Raw genomic sequence first — 9,047 nt, 5'->3', positions numbered from 1 at the left:
AGTTTTCTCAGAATTATCTGACAGACTATTTAAAAGGTTCTCTAAGACCACACTACTATTAGTCATTTAAATCCAAGGAACCCAACAAGGTATTAATCTTATTTCTATGCACCTAAGAATATCCCACTTTTGGAACTGTTTGTAGGTTGGAGTTACATAAGCTGATAATCTGTACCTTGTGTGCAACCATGGTTTGGTCATCTTTTGTTAACATGGGATGTATATAATCTGAAAAGAAATCACATGTAGTTGAGGTATTCTTATGGAGAGAGCCCTGGACTATCTTTCTGGAGACAATCCAAACATTTGGGAGCCACTTTCTCTGGGAAGGGGTTGTACTTGCTTGGATAGTGTCTTACTCTAGGAGAGAGATTGTATGAGTACCCAGCGGCAGTCAGCAGCCAAAGTGGAAGGGGATCATAGAACCAGAGAGAGGAGAACAGCCATAGAAGTGGAGACTAAGCAAAGGGAGAACAGAGGATTGGACCGGTCCTTCCAATGTAGAGCCCAGAGGGACTCCCATCACACTGTGCTACTGCCACCTGATGTGGCCTTCATGAACTGATCTTTCAAAAAATGAGGGACAGCAAAAATTAGGGAGGATGGGGTAAGAGCTACGATGGCAATCATATGGAAACAGGTTAGAAGAGAGCTCAAACCTAGTACCTGAAAAGTTTTTCCATCATGAAAGATGTAATAAAGGAATAAATAAGGAAAAAACCCATGGATCAGGAAAAAGCCCTGGCTTTGGATTCAGGAAACCAGAATTTAATTTGTAACTTTGCACACAATATCTGTGTGATTTTAGTCACAATAAACTTGTATGGATCTCAAGTTTTCTCATCTATAAAAAAAGGTTATTTAGTGGAGAAAAGGGCAGCTAGGTTGCACAGGGGATAGAACACCAGCCCTGGAGTCAGGAGGACCCGAGTTCAAATCTGGCCTCAGACACATACTTACTAGCTGCGTGACCCTAGACAAGTCACTTAACCCCAATTGCCTAACCAAAAAAAAAAAGTTAGTGGAGGAAGATCAAGGAAAACAACCCCATATAGCTGCTAAAATTAGCATTACAACAGGAAATGAAGTGAATCTGTAGGCTGGAAAATTAAATCTGAAAACACTTCCGACAGATTACAAATGAATGGGCCAGGAAAGTGAAATGCCTTCACTGTGGCTAGTGAAATGAGTGTTCAAGTTGAGGAGTGAACTTAAGCATCAGAAAAAGTAATGGTTGAGGATTATTTAGTATTGTGTGGTTTAAGATAATCATTCTCATTACTTTATAGTTACTCTATGTAGATATGGAGGAATAATATTACATTGTATTTTAATAACACCTGTCCCTGAATAGCTCACATTTCATTCCCAGGGGAGCTATGAGGATTAATGAGAATGCATAAAGTAATGGACACATGGGATTATACCTGCTTCCTTTAACTGGGATGTGAGGTAATTTGCCCAAGGTCATGCAGAGGTAGAGCCAAGAACAGAACCAGGCACTCAGGCGTTCAAGCATTAGACTGCTTTGCTTTGCACATAAATATTACTAATTAAGATTGCTGACCCTTACACAGTCATTCCAATTACTTTATCAGTATTCATGATGTTACCATATGATACACTAAAATACTACAAAGGAACTTCTGGTTTTATTTTGCTGAGTGTGTGTGTGTGTGTGTGTGTTAGTCATCCAAGGTTTGTATGAAAATACTGTAAAACTAATTTTAGCCACCTCATGGGAATCCTTTTCTTTTAAAGTCATTTATTGTCATTCGTGGGTCCTGAAAAAATATTTAGGTGTTGAAGTATGAATGAAAATGACAAAATCCTACCCTTAGAATTACATGTCATCATTCAGATAAAAAGGGTGAATGTATGATAGGGTTTTTGTGTACGGCAAGAGACCGTATATAAAAGAAAAGGGCTAAAGCAGAATCAAATTTCATCATTCTGGGGTCTTGACACTGCTAGGTGTTTACCTCCAAGGAAGTCAAATGTAGAAACCTTTTCATCCTGGAAGATCAGTCCATTCATGGAATTTATACCTTAGAACTACCCTCTGATTAAATGGCTCCTCTCAGAACCTCCATTTAAGGAGGCTGCTCAGGTTAGCCATGTCTTCATTTCTCACTAGACTATACTCCAGATTTCTCTTATCATATCCCTGAGCTGAGTACCTTCATCATCTCCTCTCCTCCTTAAACTTCCTTTTATGTGTTGTCTCCCCCATTAGAATGTTAATTCTGTTCAGGGTAGGGACTGCCTTTACTTGTATTTGTCTTTCCAACGCTTAGCACAGTGCCTGGGTTATTGTAAACACTCGATAGATACTTGTTATTTTTAAAAGAAAGGTCCCACAAACATGATAATATTCATAGAATTTTTTGTTGTAGTAGCAGAGAACTAGAAACAAAGTAGATTGATGGGGAAATGGCGAACAAATTATGGTATATGAATGTAATGAAATATTGTGCTGTGAAGAATGAGGAGGAGGAGGAGGAGGAGGAGGAGAAGAAGCATGCATGGGAAGACTTACACGAACCAATGCAAAATAAGGTAAGCCAAACCAGGGAAAATATATACACAATAATTACAACAGTGTAAATGGAAACAAAATTGAATAATGACCATCATAATGACCAAGGTTGCACCCAAAGAAGGAATGAGAAAATGCATTTTGCTCTCTTCTTTGCAGAGGTGGAATGTGGGCAGGGAATACTGCATCAACTGTTGGGATTCGAAAACCTTCCAGGATCTTGGTCTCTTCAGTAAAACTAAAGAAGGGCATATATGCTTCAGATCAGATACATCCATTCAGTATATACATGGTGAGAAGCTGACTGGGAAGATGATCTTAGCCAAGGGAGTTTATAGTCTAGATTTTATAATAAAAATACATTTGTAGGGCAGCTGGGTGGCACAGTGGATAGAGCTCTGGCCTTGGAGTCAGGAGGACCTGAGTTCAAATCCGGTCTCAGACACTTGACACTTGCTAGCTGTGTGAGTGTCACTTAATCCTGATTGCCTCACCAAAAAGCGAAAGCAAAACGAACAAAAAAAAACATTTGTAAAATGGAGTATTTTTGGCAAAATCTGTGATTAGCTGTCTTCCTTTCATAGCAAAGAGCAACTCAAAGCTACTATTTGGATTTCTGGCTAAAGGGAGGATGGTTTGATATGTGGATGAAATACTCCTAATGTCAGGTGATACTGAAATAGAGCCAGACCACAAATCAGAAGTGATCCTAATGGCACAGCGTAAAAGGCTGGGCAATTATATGTGATAAATTGCCAGGTGATTTTTACAAAACTTGAAGTAGAAAAAGAGAAGGGTGGGTAAGCATGAACACTTGGCAAGGACACAGAGCTTTGCTTCATTACTCCATTAATTTCTGGTGTGTGCTATGGCAACTCCTTTGCCTCCTTTAAGACTTTACTAACAACAACTTTTAAAATATATATCAGTTGTGGGTTTGTTTTGTTTAAGAATAAATGATGATGATGATGATGATGATGACAGCTAACTTTTATATAGTGCTTACTATGTACTTGGCACTGTATTAAGTCCTTTACAGTTACTATCTCTTTTGATCTTTACAACATCCCTGGGAGATGGTTGCTGTTATTATCCTCATTTTGCAGATGAGGAAACTGAGGCAAACAGCAGTTAAGTGGATTATCCAGTGTCACGCAGTCAGTGTCTGAGGCTGGATTTTGAACTCAGGTCTTCCTGGCTCTAGGCCCCAAGCTTTATCCACCGTCTCATATAACTGCTCTTTATTTCTGTACAATGCTGTTTTGCCACTGGACTTCGATAACTCTGGAGGAGAGAATGAGGCTGACAGCTATGTGCAGCTTTGCCTCACTTAAATCCAGTTGACTCAAGTCAAGATATCACTCTCATGAGGTCACTGGTCCTCTTCAAGAACAAAGGATGAACAATGATAATGAGATCATATAAAATGATGATAATGAGGAGGAGAAGCAGTAACTGGTAGCAGCATGATATAGTGATATGAGTCCTACCTCTAACATATAATGGCTGTGTGACCTTGGGCAAGTCACTCAAATTTCCAATACTCTAGAGAGCTGAGACTATAAATTGTAGAGAATGTACTGTGTCAGTAAAAGTACATGTGCCATCCCTATCCCTCCATATTCATAATAGTATTATCAATAATGACAGTACCCTATACTTTACAATGCACAAGGTGCTTTCACATGTATTACATCTCATTTGTTCTTCACACTGTCCCTGTAACTTAGATTAAGCAAGCATTATTTCCATTTTGCAGATGAAAGAAACTGATGCTTATATTAACTCACCTTGCTAGTATATGGAAGAATAGAACCTTGACTCAAAGTCGTCTGGCTGCAGCCTCAGTATTCTTTCCATTATACTTGGAGGTAATTTTTTAAAGCATAAAGATTTATGTTTTTTAAATTATCAGCATATATAGCTTTAAATTATTTTAATTTGGATTACATGTTCAACAGAGTAAATCTCTAAAAAGTCATTGAGAATTATGACTGTGGGAAGCCTGAAAATTAAGCTATGACAAGGTCCAACTTTGTATAGAAAAATGTCTTTGATAGCCTTGACCAACACTGCGAAAGAATCAAAATTATAAATCAGATGCTTTCCTCATTTAAAGCTTAATCACTCAAATAAATCATCCTAATGGAATCTTGGTTTGGTATGTTTAACTTTTGTCTATAAATATTAACCAACAAGATCCTTTTTTTTTTTAAGTAGTACTGTGCTTTTTCCTCCCCACTCCTACTCTGATGCCTCATCATGTCGTAAAGGTTTTGAATACAGTTTTGGCAACAGATTTCATCTACTCTCTTTGCACTAGTCTAGCTAAGGAGAGAGAGGCTTATCTCCAATTAATTGGCCACTTTATGATAATTTCTTTGGTCACAGCAATCTATAAAACCAAAATACAAAATGGTTCTCAGTCTGCTATACCAGAAGTGTACTGGATCCAGCTTGTAAGGACTCAGTAGAGCTGATTATTAAGTTTCCATTGGGAGCGTTTGCACCTCAGAAATCAGCAAACTACAGATCGTGGCTTGATTTATTGTTTTGTTGATTGTCTCAACTTTAAAAAGTGAAGGAGAAAGTGCTAATACAGATTAAACTTAAAAGTGTCATGTTTACATTTTTTCTTGGAGAGTTGTGTTAAACATTTACTAGCATACTCAGGGCTGTATCTCTCTTCTATTCTTTATTAATGATGGTATAGTGGAAAAAATGGAAATAGAGGGTGCTAAAAATTCATTTTTACATGATGCACAGTATTAATTTTTATGATGGTATGTGAAATCCCTTTCTGGTGAGTGAGTAGACATATAATGAAATAACTGAATCATTATAATCTTGACACCCATGCTATTAATGAAACCATTAAAAAAAAAAGGAAATTGTAGCTAAATAAATGGAAGGACGGACCACAGATTGTCCTTGGGCAGACAAATGATTTGATTTTTTCATAGATGCAAAGTCAAGAAATGTCATTTTTATGGCACATTGGGTTATCTCATACTGAAGAGCTCATGATACTCATTTTCATGAAACTGATGAGAACTTATTGCGAACATCTGTTGTAAATGATGAAGTAGAGAAAGTCTAAAGAAAATAAATAAAATTCTAAATTAAATCACATTCAGTGACTTCAATTCAAAGGTAGGTATGAGGGAAGATGGCAAAAAATGTGTTGGAAAATATGGTTCAAGGGTAAAGAATGAGAGAAGGCAAAAGTTTGTAGACTACACAGAGAAACGTCACCCTACTGAATATCCTATGCATACATTCTTTGAGAAAAAGGGATTCCTTAGATGTGGTACATAATGAATTATATCACAAAAAAAGAAATAGATTATATAGTTTCAGAAATGACTAGACACTAATGTAGGAGTTTTTTCTCAATTATCTTTCCTACAACTTGTTAGAAAAATTATCAACAAAAAGGAGGAGAAGGATCTATTTGTAGAAAAATATTTATAGTAATTTTTTTTTGGTGGCTAAGAATTGTAAATTGAGGGGCTATTCATCAGATGGGGAGTGGCTGAACAAGTAGTGGTATATGATTGTGATGGAATATTATTGTGCTATAAGAAATGACAAGCAGGATGATTTCAGAAAAACCTGCAAAGACTTGAATTGATTCAGAGTGAAGTGAGCAGAAACAGAACATTGTACACAGTAGCAGCAATATTGTATGATGAAGAACCGTGAATGACTTAGCTGTTCTCAGCAATGCAATGATTCAAGACATTCCCAAAGGACTCATGCTATGAAACATGAAACATGCTATCCCTTTCCAGAGAAAGAACTGATATTGTCTGAAAACAGACTGAAGCATACTATTTTTCCCTTTCTTTTTTGTTTGAATCTTCTTGTACAAAATGACTAATATGGAAATGTTTTCTTATGATTCCACATGTATATCAGATTGCTTACCATCTTACGTAGAGGTAAGGGGAGAGAGGAAGAGTTAGAATTTGGAACTCAAAACTTAAAAAAACCCCTAATGTTAAAAATTATTTTAACATGGAAAAATAAGATATTATTTTAAAAGTAGATGCATCTAAAATATTTAGGGGGCGGAGCCAAGATGGTGGAGTAAAAGCAGTGACTTAGTTGAGCTCTCCCCCAAACCTCTCCAAATACCTATAAAAAATGGCTCTAAAGCAGCAGATTCAACAAAAGGACAAAGTGAGACAAATTTCTAGCCCAAGATAACCTGGATGGTTGATCAGAAAGGTATATTGCACCAGGCTGGGAGGAGAACACAGTTGGGTGTGGGCACACAGGCCACAGCGAACCTGGAGCAGGCCACAGAGAATCACAGGCAGCTGTGGTAGTTTCCAGACTTCTCAACCCGTGAATGCCAAAGTCAACTTAGAAGGTCAGTGGGAAAAGTCTGCTTCTGTGGTGAAAGAGAAGCCCCAGCTTGGCCTCGAGGCAGTGGCTGCCTCCTGAGCTTCTGGCCTACAGACTGAGGGAGAATCAAGTGGCTGATCAGAGGGGGATTGCAGGGATCTCTCTGCTGGTGCAGGATTCTCTTGCTTTGCCCATGCTTAGATCTGGGTCCCAGTTCTAGGTGGGCAATGAGGAGCACTGGCATGGTGGATCTTGCAGTGGCTGTGCAGAGCAAATCCTCCTCACAGTTCCAAGACAGAAAAGAGTGCTTGTGGTCACTCATAGAGCAGAGCACAGGCCAGGAAAGGAGTAAACACATTGCCCTTGATGATAGCACCTTGGAAGAACTGAAAATTTACAGGTCTCTATAAGTATCTCTGAAAACATCTGCACAAAATCCCCGAAGCTTAGGACAGTACATTCTCCGCACTGGAAACAGACCCCCTAGCTTAGCAAAGAGTTTGTAACTCGAGTAATTAGCTGGGATCATGAGCAAGCAGCGCAAAAAGAGTCAGACTATATTATCTTACTTTGGTGACAAAGAAGACCAAAACATACAACCAGAAGAAGAAAAACAAAGCCAAAGCTCCCACATCCAAAGCCTCCAAGAAAAATATGAATCAGTCCCAGGCCATGGAAGAGCTCAAAAAGGATTTTGAGAAGCAAGTAAGAGAAGTAGAGGAAAAACTGAGAGTGATGCTAAAGGAGACTCAAAAAATACTGACGAAAATAACACTTTAAAAAATAGCCTAACTCAAATGGGTAAAGAGGTCCAAAAAGCCAATGAGGAGAAGAATGCCCTAAAAGGCAAAGTTGGCCAAATGGAAAAGGAAATCCAAAAGCTTACTGAAGAAAATACTTCCTTAAAAATTAGAATGGAGCAATTGGAAGCTAGCGACTATATGAGAAATCAAGACACTGTCCAAAAGAATCCAAAAGAATGAAAAAAATAGAAGAGAATGTGAAATATCTCATTGGAAAAACAAATGACCTGGAAAATAGATCCAGGAGAGAGAACTTAAAAGTTATCGGACTGTCTGAAAGCCATGATCAAAAAAAGAGCCTAGACATCATCTTCCAAGAAATTATCAAGGAAAACTGCCCTGATATTTTAGAACCAGAGGGCAAAATAGAAATGGAAAGAATCCATCAATCCCCTCTTGACAGAGATCCCCAAAGGAAAAATCCTAGGAATATTGTAGCCAAATTCCAGAATTCCCAGATCAAGGAGAAAATATTTCAGGCAGCCAGGAAGAAACAATTCAAGTATTGTGGAAACACAATCAGGATGACACAAGATTTAGCAGCTTCTGCATGATATTCTAGAGGGCAAAGGAGATAGGATTACAACCAAGAATCATCTACCCAGCAAAACTGAGTATAATCCTTCAGGGTAAAAAATGGTCATTCAATGAAATAGGAGACTTTCAAGCATTCCTGAGTAGAAGACCAGAGCCGAATATAAAATTTGACTTTCAAATACAAGACTCAGGTGAAACATGGAATAGGTAAATAGGAAAGAGAAATCATAAGAGACTTATTAAGGTTGAACTGTTTACATTCCTGCATGGAAAGATAATATTTGTAACTCATGAGTCCTTTGTCAGTATTAGGGTAGTGGGAGGGAAAAAATTATATGTATGTATAGATAGATAGAGGGCACAGGTTAAGTTGAAGATGAAGGGGTGATATCTGGAAAATAAAATTAAGGGGTGAGAGGATTGTACTGGGAGAAGGAGAAAGGGAAAAGTAGAATAGGGTAAATCATCTCACAGAAAACAGACAAGAAAAGGCTTTTATAGTGAAGGGGAAATGGGGGAAGGTGAGAGGGAATGAGTGAATCTTATTCTCATAGGATTTGGCTTCAGGAGGGAATGACATACACAATGGGGTATGGAAATCTATCTTACTCTACATGAAAATAAGGGGGGAAGAGGACAAGAGAGCAGGGGATTGATAAAGGGGAGGGCAGATTGGGGGAGGGGATAATCAGAAGCAAACATTTCTGAGGAGGGATAGGGTCAAAAGAAAGAATAGAATAAATAGGGGATAGGATAGGATGAAGGGAAATATACTTAGTTTTTCACAACATGACTACTATGGCAGCGTTTTGCAT

The sequence above is a fragment of the Phascolarctos cinereus genome, unplaced genomic scaffold (genome assembly GCF_003287225.1).
Source record: "Phascolarctos cinereus isolate Bilbo 61053 unplaced genomic scaffold, phaCin_HiC Scaffold_3;HRSCAF=262, whole genome shotgun sequence".
NCBI lineage: Eukaryota > Metazoa > Chordata > Mammalia > Diprotodontia > Phascolarctidae > Phascolarctos > Phascolarctos cinereus.
Note: the sequence above shows the minus strand (reverse complement) of the source record.